Source organism: Rattus norvegicus, chromosome 5 (assembly GCF_036323735.1).
Source record: "Rattus norvegicus strain BN/NHsdMcwi chromosome 5, GRCr8, whole genome shotgun sequence".
NCBI lineage: Eukaryota > Metazoa > Chordata > Mammalia > Rodentia > Muridae > Rattus > Rattus norvegicus.
The window spans coordinates 108,914,564-108,926,947 of record NC_086023.1 but is presented as its reverse complement, the minus strand read 5'-3'; the positions used below and the strand labels follow the sequence as shown (position 1 = coordinate 108,926,947).

The 12,384-nt window shown below is 40.5% G+C and overlaps 1 pseudogene; it reads right to left on the bottom strand.

Annotated features, from left to right (window-relative positions):
- Nucleotides 1-11,539: 11,539 nt before the first annotated feature.
- Nucleotides 11,540-11,958, bottom strand: LOC134487078 (ARL14 effector protein-like; annotated as a pseudogene).
- Between the last annotated feature and the right edge of the window lie 426 nt (nt 11,959-12,384).

Sequence of the window (12,384 nt, the reverse complement as noted above, 5' to 3'; positions counted from 1 at the left end):
TATACAAGCATGTGAGTGCCATAATGTGCATGACCGTGTGTGTGTGTGTGTGTGTGTGTGTGTGTGTGTGTGTGTCTGCATGTGTGTGCATGCATGTGAGTGTATGTGCTTTCATTAGACGACTACTTGCAGGAGGAGCTGATTGTTTTTAATCATGTGTGTTCTGGGGATCCAACTCAGGTTATCAGGTTTTAACCTGAATATCAGGCATAACAGCAAGGGCCTTTATCCACTGTCTTGCTAGACCTATGTCATACTTTTCTTCCTTCCTTCTCTTCCTTCCTCTCCCTCCCCTCTTCTTCCTCCTCTTCCTCTTCCTCCTCCTCCTTCTCTCTCTCTCTCTCTCGTAGTTTGTATTCCTTTTTTGACATAATATTTTATTGATTCTTTGCAAATTTCACATCATGTACCCCAATCACACTAATTTCCCAGTCCTTCCATATTTACTCCCCACTCTTGTGATTCCCCCTTCCACAAAAAGAAGAAACAAGTATTTTTAAAGCTTTCCTACTTTGTGTTAATGTGGTGGGATCCTGTCAATCAATATTATTTGCCTATTAAACATTTTTTCTACCTTGATTGACATCCAAGATCAATGTGTGGTAAGCCTTAGAAACCTGTGCCTGCTTTGATGTGCTTTGAAACCTTCCAGGTGTTCAAATAGAAGTGACACACTAGTTTTAGCCTTCTTTTAAAGTGGAGAAGGTCTGATGCTTTCCTCTTTGGAAGGGGGGGAGTAGGGTGGGAAGTGTCAACTCACGGCCTAGGTTCACACTATTCTACTGAACGCTGCTTCTATGCCTCAAGTTGCTCTCTCCAATTACAGTTCCTTTCCTGCATTGTCTATTCAAATCCTCAAACCCCTCCAAGGTCCATGCAAGCACTACTGTTCTGTAAAATCTCCCAACCCTTTCCTTTGTACAACCACCAACTGCACTTGAAAACTGAGTGACTTGTGTGCCCTTAAATTGAATCGCACAATCTAAAATCTGCCGTTGTTTATATGCATAGTCTTTTATGCAGGGGACATGCAGAGCATAGATCATTAGCTCTTTAGAGCCAAGAACCATATAGTATAATCTTTCTTGGACTTTCTGTGCCTAACAGTTTCTGGCACACACAGGTGTCTGAACAGATTCTATCAGAGCTGGAATTTCCAGTTGAGGTGTCAGGAACAATTCTGTAATCCACAAATCAGAAAGTAATTTTTGTCTGGGACACTGTCTACCTTATTTCTCAACAGCATCTCTAGCGTCTGACATGATGCCTTAGTGCACAGTAAGTTGCTGAACCAACAGTTTGACCCATTTTTCTCACAAAGTTGATGCAGAGACACAATGTCCCTCTCCTACCTGTATAATGTTACCGTGAGAATGCCGTCACTGCAGAAAGGCAGAGCCATGCCAAAACTTGAGCAAGTCTTAGTCAAAACCACGATGTGGTGACTTGCTTCACCGGGGTACTCATAAATTTCTTCTTTCAGAAGCTCAATGATTTAATGTGGCAGACATCGAGATTCCCATGACTTTTCTACCTTCGTGCTTTATGGGCTCACATTACAACTAATGGTTAAATGGAATTCTTATAAACAACGTTTTATGTGAAGACCGAAGAGCAGCTCAATGAGCTAATGGGCCAGGTGCGCTGTACCTAACTCACATACCTCTCTGTCTGGCAGCACTTCAACCATTGCTTTTAAATTTAATGTTCTTTGGCCAACCTTTCCACACACCTCGGATACTTTTATTTTTCTGAGTACAAACACACCCTTTCACGCCCACAGTTACCCACCCACCCATCCACATATTTTCATCTGACATCATTATGACATGTCTCCCCCGGCCCCCAAGAATCCTCATGTATTCTTCAGTCATTTTGTTAATATGCAATTATTGAACAAATAGACCGTGAGTCAGCCTGTCAAATAGAGTATAACTTCTTTAAGATTAGGATGACGGAGGGGCCTCTGGGAAAGTAAAAGAGTTAAAAACCTGCCAGAAACCACCTCACAGAAACTGTGTGGCATTTTCATTACTATGATCAATAAAATAGGGTCTTCATTTCAAAAGAAAATCATCTGCATGAACTCATATAGTGACATAATTCACAACCATCTGAAGGTGGAAATAGTGTCTATCAGTTGACAATTGGACAAGATAGTTGACACAATAAGGAATACTTTCCTCATATGTCACAACAGTGATGGATCTTGAACACAGGTTAAGTGAAGGAGACAACCACAGAGTTCTACACATTATATGATTCTGTGGATATAAAATGCCCATGAGCACTGGAAAAAATTTCCTGAACAAAACACCAATGGCTTATGCTCTAAGATCAAGAATCGACAAATGGGATCTCATAAAACTGCAAAGCTTCTGTAAGGCAAAGGACACTGTGGTTAGGACAAAATGGCAACCAACAGATTGGGAAAAGATCTTTACCAGTCCTACAACAGATAGAGGCCTTATATCCAAAATATACAAAGAACTCAAGAAGTTAGACCGCAGGGAGACAAATAACCCTATTAAAAAATGGGGTTCAGAGCTAAACAAAGAATTCACAGTTGAGGAATGCCGAATGGCTGAGAAACACCTAAAGAAATGTTCAACATCTTTAGTCATAAGGGAAATGCAAATCAAAACAACCCTGAGATTTCACCTCACACCAGTGAGAATGGCTAAGATCAAAAACTCAGGTGACAGCAGATGCTGGCGAGGATGTAGAGAAAGAGGAACACTCCTTCATTGTTGGTGGGATTGCAGACTGGTACAACCATTCTGGAAATCAGTCTGGAGGTTCCTCAGAAAATTGGACATTGAACTGCCTGAGGATCCAGCTATACCTCTCTTGGGCATATACCCAAAAGATGCCCCAACATATAAAAAAGACACGTGCTCCACTATGTTCATCGCAGCCTTATTTATAATAGCCAGAAGCTGGAAAGAACCCAGATGCCCTTCAACAGAGGAATGGATACAGAAAATGTGGTACATCTACACAATGGAATATTACTCAGCTATCAAAAACAATGACTTTATGAAATTCGTAGGCAAATGGTCGGAACTGGAAAATATCATCCTGAGTGAAGTAACCCAATCACAGAAAAACACACATGGTATGCACTCATTGATAAGTGGTTATTAGCCCAAATGCTTGAATTACCCTAGATGTCTAGAACAAATGAAACTCAAGACGGATGATCAAAATGTGAATGCTTCACTCCTTCTTTAAAAGGGGAACAAGAATACCCTTGGCAGGGAAGGGAGAGGCAAAGATTAAAACAGAGACTGAAGGAACACCCATTCAGAGCCTGCCCCACATGTGGCCCATACATATACAGCCATCCAATTAGACAAGATGGATGAAGCAAAGAAGTGCAGGCCGACAGGAGCCGGATGTAGATCTCTCCCGAGAGACACAGCCAGAATACAGCAAATACAGAGGTGAATGCCAGCAGCAAACCACTGAACTGAGAATAGGACCCCCGTTGAAGGAATCAGAGAAAGAACTGGAAGAGCTTGAAGGGGCTCGAGACCCCATATGTACAACAATGCCAAGCAACCAGAGCTTCCAGGGACTAAGCCACTACCTAAAGACTATACATGGACTGACCCTGGACTCTGACCTCATAGGTAGCAATGAATATCCTAGTAAGAGCACCAGTGGAAGGGGAAGCCCTGGGTCCTGCTAAGACTGAACCCCCAGTGAACTAGACTATGGGGGGGAGGGCGGCAATGGGGGGAGGGTTGGGAGGGGAACACCCATAAGGAAGGGGAGGGGGGAGGGGGATGTTTGTCCGGAAACCGGGAAAGGGAATAACACTTGAAATGTAAATAAGAAATACTCAAGTTAATAAAAAAAAAAAAAGAAAAATACAATAAAAAAAAGAATTGTGAAAATTCTCTGACCACAGATCTATAAGGAAATAAATTTGTGTTGCCTAAAAAAAATAAAATAAAATAAAATAAAATGCCCATGAAGCGATGATCTACAGAGACAAAACAGAAGATGAGGACACTGGAGAAAGTGATGATTGGATGTTGAGAGGTAAAGGATACATGACTTCTAAAATGATGAACTATTTTAAAGATCGAGTGTGGTAACTGCTGAGTATCCACTGATCTGGATACAGTAAATAGGTAAATTGTGTAGTGTGATAATCTGCTAAGGTTTTCATACAAAATATCACAAACTGAGTAGGTCAAGCAACTGAATTAATTAACTTATTGTTGTAGTTCTGGAGACTGGGACTCTAGGATCAAAATGAATTGGTTCCTTCTGAGGGGTGTGAAGGAAGGATCTGTTCCAGGTCCCTAACCAGACCTTATAGATGACCACTTTTTGTCTGTATTCCTGTATTTGCTCCCATATCCCTTCTATGTCTGTGTCTAAACTTTCCCTTCCTAGGAAAACACTGGGGAGGAATTCTGATCAGTTTGAAGGAAGGGCTTAACTCTAGTCAGTGAGGCAAGTGGATGATTCTGTTTGTGGAAGGTCATAGGCAGATAGGCTGAGGAGGCTAACAAAATACCCACTACACTTTTTCTTTGGTTAAGGGAGAAGGGGGTATTGATTTCAGTTGTTACTCTTGCATTGAATATTACTGTATTGTTGGCTTATTTTTCTTTAAGATGTCATTTCGTGATATTGTAAAACCCCAAGGCTGGGAAATATGGAGTCATTACACTTTCCTGATCGAAATTAGAGCTAGCAAATGAATTGGAGACAGATCATGTTTGTGAAACACAGAATGTCCTGCAAGGGCTGTAAAAATAGATGGAAAATTTCACAGGAGAAACAGAAGAGTGCTCATCTGTTTGGTCTTATAAGGTGGGATTTATTTATTGTAGAATAAAACTTATTTATTTATTTATCTATTTATTTATTTAACCTGGGCCAATTTTGAAGTACTATTTCCTTAAAAGTATGTCTGGTAGTGCTGGGTGGGAGCATGGAGGCCTTTGACTGTAATAGGAACAGTAGGAAGGCTGAAGCAGGAAATGGTGAGTTTTAGGCCAGTCTGAGACTCTGTCTGAAAAGTAAGAATAACAGAAAACAAAATCATTCAAGAAAAGTGTCAATCTCAGCTGTATTTTTTTAATGACTGAACATACTGGTGGAATAATTGCTCCCATTAAGTCCTTAGTTTTTACATTGCTGCTTTATACATTTTCATGATCCTGAGCTTTATAACAAGCCTATAAGATATATTATCCATTACCACTGAATAATAATACCCTTTACAAATGTGACAGCTTATAGTATTTTCATCGTTTTGCCACAGATACCTTTTTGAATATGTCTTGCTCTGGGGCCTGGGATTTCTCCAGTTTTTAATCTTTTGTACAATTTTAAAATTGCCATGCCAGATCTCAGGCATGAGGTCAACTTAGTACCTGAGAACAGCAGAAGAAAACATTGACCTCCCGATTTACCATAGATTTTATTATTGATTTGTCATTTCTTAAAATTAGAATTAAGCCTTGAGGGGACTTTTGGCAATTAGTATAGTCTAATTATTAGGGAGGAATGGATAATATAACATATTTTATTTTTGCTCCAGTTTTAGAACTAACTTTTACTTCCTTGTCAATATGTTGGGGGCAAAACGTTAAGAACTATGTGGAAGAAATAAGAGATTTCCAAAGAAAAGATAAAATTTTACAACAGATCAAACTTCTTTTGACATTTGCCCTAAATTTCAAAGCACTCTGCATGTTCTTCATTTCTCCTCACACACTCAAGTGCACTTTTCCTCTTCCTTGGCTGTTGATTTTAGATCAGATGAAACCCTCACATTGTCCTAAGGGTCAGTCGACTCAGTAACGTTTTCCCTGCAAACTGAATCACAGACAGGGTGATGTCATCTCTCAGTTCATGAGCCAAGGATAGTTACATACTGTTATGAAACTTGAATGTGTGCAGACCATGTTCTTTTAATGACACGCACACACCCAAAGGCCAAGTTCTGCTGATTTATGAAAGAGAAGAAAATGGTCACAATCCAGCTTTGTTTTACATGCTGCATAAGCATGAATCCACCTGGTCCAGCTTTGGGCTTTCTGCTAGGTAGTTCCTCTTACACATCACATTCCAACCTTCCAGCTCCTCCATCCCAAAACACTGGTACCCTGCTTGATCTTGTCTTTTCCCACCAGCAAACACTGGCAGCATTAACAGAAGCGTCTACTAGGAAGCTGAACATTTCTGCTGATCCTCAAGTTTCCAAGCCACCCCTTTAGACCATGGCAGTGACCTCTTGTATAGATTCTCTGCTTCTGGGTTGCTGCCATGCACTCAAAACCAAAACACAGCTACAGTGCTTCCAATAACCTGTCTGCCATAAAGCACATAATTCAAAACTAGTCCCGTGTCTGCTAAACATCCTCCAGTGGGTTTCCATCATTATGCAGAATAAAGGACAGCTCATAATGGGTCACAATGTCCTCTTCCCTGGACCCTCCTTTCTCTCTGTGAGTTCACCTTGTGCTCTCTACACATTGGTTATCAGTGGTCTCCATAGGAACCTTGACTTTGCCTTCTTCGGGTTCTTGCTAAAATGTTGACTTCTTTTTTTTATAGAGTTGCTGTTCAAAAACAGCTCATCCCATCACCCTATTTCTTTATTGTTCTTATCATATAATTCATATATTTCATGTATTTCTCCTTATTTCAAGACAGTGATTTTTTAATGTTCATTGCTGTATCTACAGGCTCTAGAACAGTGCCGGTTTATATAGTAACTCTCAATAAATGTGAAACTGAACGCTTTCCAGACCAGAGTTACTTAGGAATGTCCTTGAGACTCCTCAAGTGGATACAATTTTATTTTGGACTAAAACCAGAGATTAGAACCACTGTCTCCACCCCCCGTACCCCCCGGGCTATCCAGGAAGCTTGACCAGACACAGCAAGGAAAGATTCATAACGGTGTTTCAGATCAGGAGAGCAAATGCTGAGAACACCCTACAGAGCTGTGGTTCTCCAACTTCCTAATGCTGTGACCCTTTAATGCAGCTAAAGGGTGCATTAAAGCTGTGGGGACCCCCAACCATAAAATTATTTTCATTGATACTTCATAATTTTGCTGTTAAGAATCATAATACAAATATTTTTGGAAATAGAAGGTTACAGTGGGGCTGCGACCGGAAGGTTGAGAAACATTGCTTTTTAGGCACTGCACTAATCTCCCAGAACCCTTCTGTCTTCTCTGCAGCAGTCCTGGGAACTAATGGTTAGCTTCAGGAAGGACCATGAAGGATTGCAAGTTTAAAATGTAGGTGGCTTGAGTTAAACTCCTCCTCAGAGAAAAATGTTTCACTAAACAAACAGTTGATCACTGATGTCACAGAGATCACATTAAACACCAAGCTAATTCAGATCCATAGATTTCAATGAGGAACCACCCTTAGCAATGCAATGGCATGGGCTAGGAGGAGGACAGTGGTTTTGCACAGTGGAAGTGTGTATGTTAGATTCATGCCAGCACCTGCACTGCGACATCTCTATTCTTGCCCCATCTCTTACAGGGCCTTGTGATCCCAGCTGTGGTAAGTGCTAACACCAGCTTTCTTTCTTTCTTTTTTTTTTCTGGAGCTGGGGACCGAACCCAGGGCCTTGCGCTTGCTAGGCAAGCGCTCTACCACTGAGCTAAATCCCCAACCCCAACACCAGCTTTCTTGATCCCATTGTAAATTGTCACAACCACAGAAGAGGATCTTTGCTTTTTAAAAAAAAATAGAGACACAAGATGCTGTGCCTACTAACCCGTCATCAACATGCCAGGCAGCTTAAAAAATTGCGCTGAATCAGAAAGCAACACAGGCTGCCAATTTGCACATGTCAAAGTTTCTTAGCACCATTCAAAGTTTGCTTTGACTACCAAAGCCCATGATGGTAGGTCGGAATTTCCAGCAAGTCTGCAATGAAGTATCTGGCAGGAGGCTTTGTGTTTTGTTTCCCTTCACAAATTTCCCTGAGATTTCTGTTGACTTCTGACACCCATTATGTCATGCCTCATCATGTTGAGCCAAGCATGGTGGAAACACAAGGAATCTGGAAGACTAAGAGTCCACATAGAACTTGTCCTAGAACTTTAATAAACAGCTGCTGGGTACATGTCGTGTATGGCCACAGGTATTAACGCTGGAGACATCTGCAGTGGTCACTCTAGGGGTCTAAAGCATTAAGTCTGGTTGTTATGTGATTGAGGGGAAGGAACAGTTAGAACAGAAGAAGCAGGTGAGGTAAAATCAGGCATGCTCTGTGATGGTTTGGGTATGAAGTGTCCCCACAAAAGATTTGGTTTCGAGCCTTGGTGCTCAGGAATGGTGGTTGAGTCAGGGGGACAGTAATATGTTGATGGAGGTCTCCATAGTGAATTAAGAGACTGAGTCTCATTAGAAGAAGTAGATCACAGGAGTTTTCTTTAAAAGACATATCTTGTCTCTCTAGTTGCTTCTTGGCCACCAGAAAGTGAGCAGCTTTATTTTATAACACTCCCTCTGCCATTACTTTTGTCCTTGCTGAGGTAGGCCTAAGATGAAAAGGTCAAGAAATACTTCCATCCCTTGGTTAGTGAGTTCAAAAAGATTTTAAAACATGCTATCAGGGCTTGGGGGTACATAACTTTAATCTCAGCACTTAGGAAGCAGAGACAGGAAAATCTGAGTACAAGGCCAGACTGATCAACATAGTGAGGGCTACATAGTGGCACCCCATCTCAAAAAAAATAAATAAAGTGTCTTATTTGGATATCTGCTCTGTGATGTTTGAAACTGCAACAAGTGCTTCCAGGAAATGTGTCTATCTGTGCACAGGAGGAATTAGCTTGTGGTGAACGCACTGCCCTGGCGTGTTTCTTTGAAGAAATATATAACATTCCTCACAGCTGTGTCATCTCTGGACCAGGCAAGGTCATCAGGAACGGTTCCAGTCTCCTAACTTCACTATAATTTAGTTTCTTAAGAATGTCTGAAAATGACAGTAACTCAAGGAAAAGCACAAATCTGCCCTAAAGCCAGCTCCTCCGGCTTCCCCGAGACCCTGCGGTCAGAGCTTCTCTACAACTTAAAAGTTACGTGCTGGCAGAGGTGAGTGAATGGATGGGTCAAGCTTCAGAGAGTGTTGGGGAGTCAAAAATGAAAGTGAAAATCTCACCCTAAAACTGAGAACAAATGTGTACTTTGTTTTATTTTCAGTTGAAGTGCTGATATTTCCAATAAAATCAGGAATATTAGGAAAAATGGATAATGAGTATTAGGGAGACATGTACGTGTGTCTGAACGTAATGGTATACATTTTAGAGTCCAATTTTGCTTTGAATAGTATGGGAAACTCAATGTACTCACACCATTAGGGCTTTCTAAATGCCACTAGTTAGCAAATAAAAAATCACCAATGGTCAATTTCTACATGCCGAGGCATCTGCTTGAATATTTAATCATAAAACATCATCAAATATAAATGATGGCTCAAAGAGTGGTCCATTTCTAAGCTGCTGGTGTTCCTGTCAGCTTTTACCTGTACATGACTCAACATAAATTATTTTTTTAATAAATTTCATTTTTTTGAGTGTGAACCAGTTCATCACACAAAAGAACAACTTAGTCTTCATTATACTGTGTTCTTTAAGACCGCTCCCTTGATCCACATAAATATCCTCACAGAGCAACACTGATCTCAAGGATTTACACTTCCTGATTCTTTTCCCAATCAATTATAAGCCAGCCAACTTTCTTCCACTTTCTATTTTCTATCCCTTCTCATAAAATCCCAATCCCATCAACTCTTTTTTCCCCCTTAATTGTATCTTCCTAACTTAGGGACAAAAATAGTCATTGAGAGATTTTACTTGGTTGAATATATTTTTCCTTATTATTTGACAGTTCTATATTTGTAAACAAAATGAGAAAAACTAGAGATGAGAGAAAGGGTGTGGTAAGCCTGGGCTAAAAATAAAATAGATGAAAATCAGCAAAATCTGTTTTTTTGTTTGTTTGTTTTTCAACACCACATTTATTTAAAACAAGATTCTTAGTGGTTTAAAATAGTACCAAGTCACTAAGTGCCACTGTTTAAACACTTCCTTTCATTACATATCAAATGTAAGTTAGAGAAGAGCTTTTCATACATGCCCACTCCCTCCCCCAGGCCTGTGACATCAGCATCATCTGAGAATTTGTTTTAAATGTAAATTGAGTCACAGTACACATTTTAAGTTAGTAACTGAGGATTTGAGAGTCTTCCAGACAATAAACATAAGAGAAACTTTGACTTAAAATGGGGAACATTAATGAGTTTGGTATTGGAGAGCACATGCTGGTCTTGCAAAGCTCCTGGGTTTGGTACCCAGCACTATGTCAAGTGGTTTATAAAAGCCAGTAGCTCAAACTCCAAAGAAGCCAACATCTCTGACCTCTGCAGGCACCTGCACTGATGTACAAGAACATACACATACAGAGAGGAGAGAGAGAGAGAGAGAGAGAGAGAGAGAGAGAGAGAGAGAGAAAGAGTTGTTCATAGAAGGCTGAATTCAACTTTCCAGACACCTGCTACAGTATATCAGAACAGAGACAACCGCTTCGTGCTTTCAGTCAGCTGCTCATCCCCGAATCCAACTAGTAAACATACAAACCACTGAGTATCATTTAAGGCCAACTTCCTTTTTTAAAATGTCCTGAAATACTGATCTTGTAAGGAAATGTGTTAATCATTGACTTTTAGCATATCCAAGTCTTTGCTTCTCAATTTAGTCAACTAATATATAATTTAGTAAAATATCAATGTTTGGTAATAAAAATATTGTCTTAAGTTTAACATCAAAATATAAACAATAAAAATAAGTCTAAAGATATACAATACAAAGGCACAGGTTTGCTTTTCTTAGTAATATATGACATTCTAAGAAAGACATACATTTGGTTGTATGTTCTTTCAGATGCAGAGTTCTGCAAATCTTAAAATTATGGTGTTCTCAACCAGACACTCTGAGAAGGGAGAGGTGACTTCAAGGCAGAGTTGAGGGTGGTGCTAATGAGGGAGACTGATCATCCACTCTTGCAGCCTTTGGTCATGAGCTGAGGAACCTGAGAGGGCCTACACAATTATTCTACATCCATCTGTAGCTTGAAGGAATATTTTGCCCAAACACTAACACTTATCCAAAAGAAGGAAGTTTGATTTAAAACTATACATATATAATATATAGTAGATACATTCACAATACATACATATGCATGTATGTGTGTATGTATGTATGTACACATGTATGTATGTATAAGAAACAGAAGCCAGGCATGATGTAATATACCTAAATTAATACAACTTGGGAAGCTGAGGCAGGAGGATTGCCATAAGTTCAAGGCCAGCCTGAGCTACAGAATAAAACCCTGTCTCAAAACAAACAAGTACATATATGCACATGCACGCACGTATGCACGCCACCCACCCCCCCCACACACACAGAGAGAGAGAGAGAGAGAGAGAGAGAGAGAGAGAGAGAGAGAGAGAGAGAGAGACCTATGCATAATATCTCCTAGTCAGGAACACTAAATGGCAGGGTGCTGACGAGCTTGCCAGACTCGGTGATGATGGCATCATAGACCCAGCACTCCAGCCCACTTGTGGGAGTTGCACTTGGGACATGGGTAGATGCATCCCAGACAGTTCTCCAGGCAGTCACATAGGTTCCACGTCATTACAGATCAGCCTGTTGCTTTTGTCATACTTCTTCATCACCTTGTACTTCACAGAAAAACATTCATCTTTGACATCCATGCTTTCTTTTTCGGCTGCCTTGTCTAGGGATTAAAATCTGCCACCTGAGGTCCAGGGTTTTGAAATGCCAAGCACTTTAGCTGCCATTCTATCTGTTGCTGTGAGTTACCACCCAACCTTGCAAACCTGACAGGACAAACTCCAGAACTAGCTTTACGTGGGCATAAGGACAGAGCAGTAATGGTACTCTCCCAACCATCACTGAAGAAACCCGTTTACTATTGTAAAATCTATTTTTAAATGTGACCATAAAAGCTCCCTCCTCATCCTTTTGTCTTCATGACCCACTTCCATTCTCTCTGATCCATCAGTTCAGAGGCTAATGAAAGGTAAGCAGTGCCTCATAAGAGAAGACTTTTGAGGAACCCAAATCTTCATAGATAGGATAATAATAATTCTTCAAAGAAAAAGTCCTGCAGTTTGGCCTGGCGAAGTGTCAGATATGGTGGTAGTCCCCGTACAGGAAAGGCTTCAAATGATAAGTGTACAGGAGCTCGAACCAAAAACTATTGGCTACATGGGGTTTGGTAGATGATGGAGAGAGGGTTGTTTGCATTTAGAGTCAAAGGAAACTGTCAACAAACATGCTGAGTGTAGAAGGAT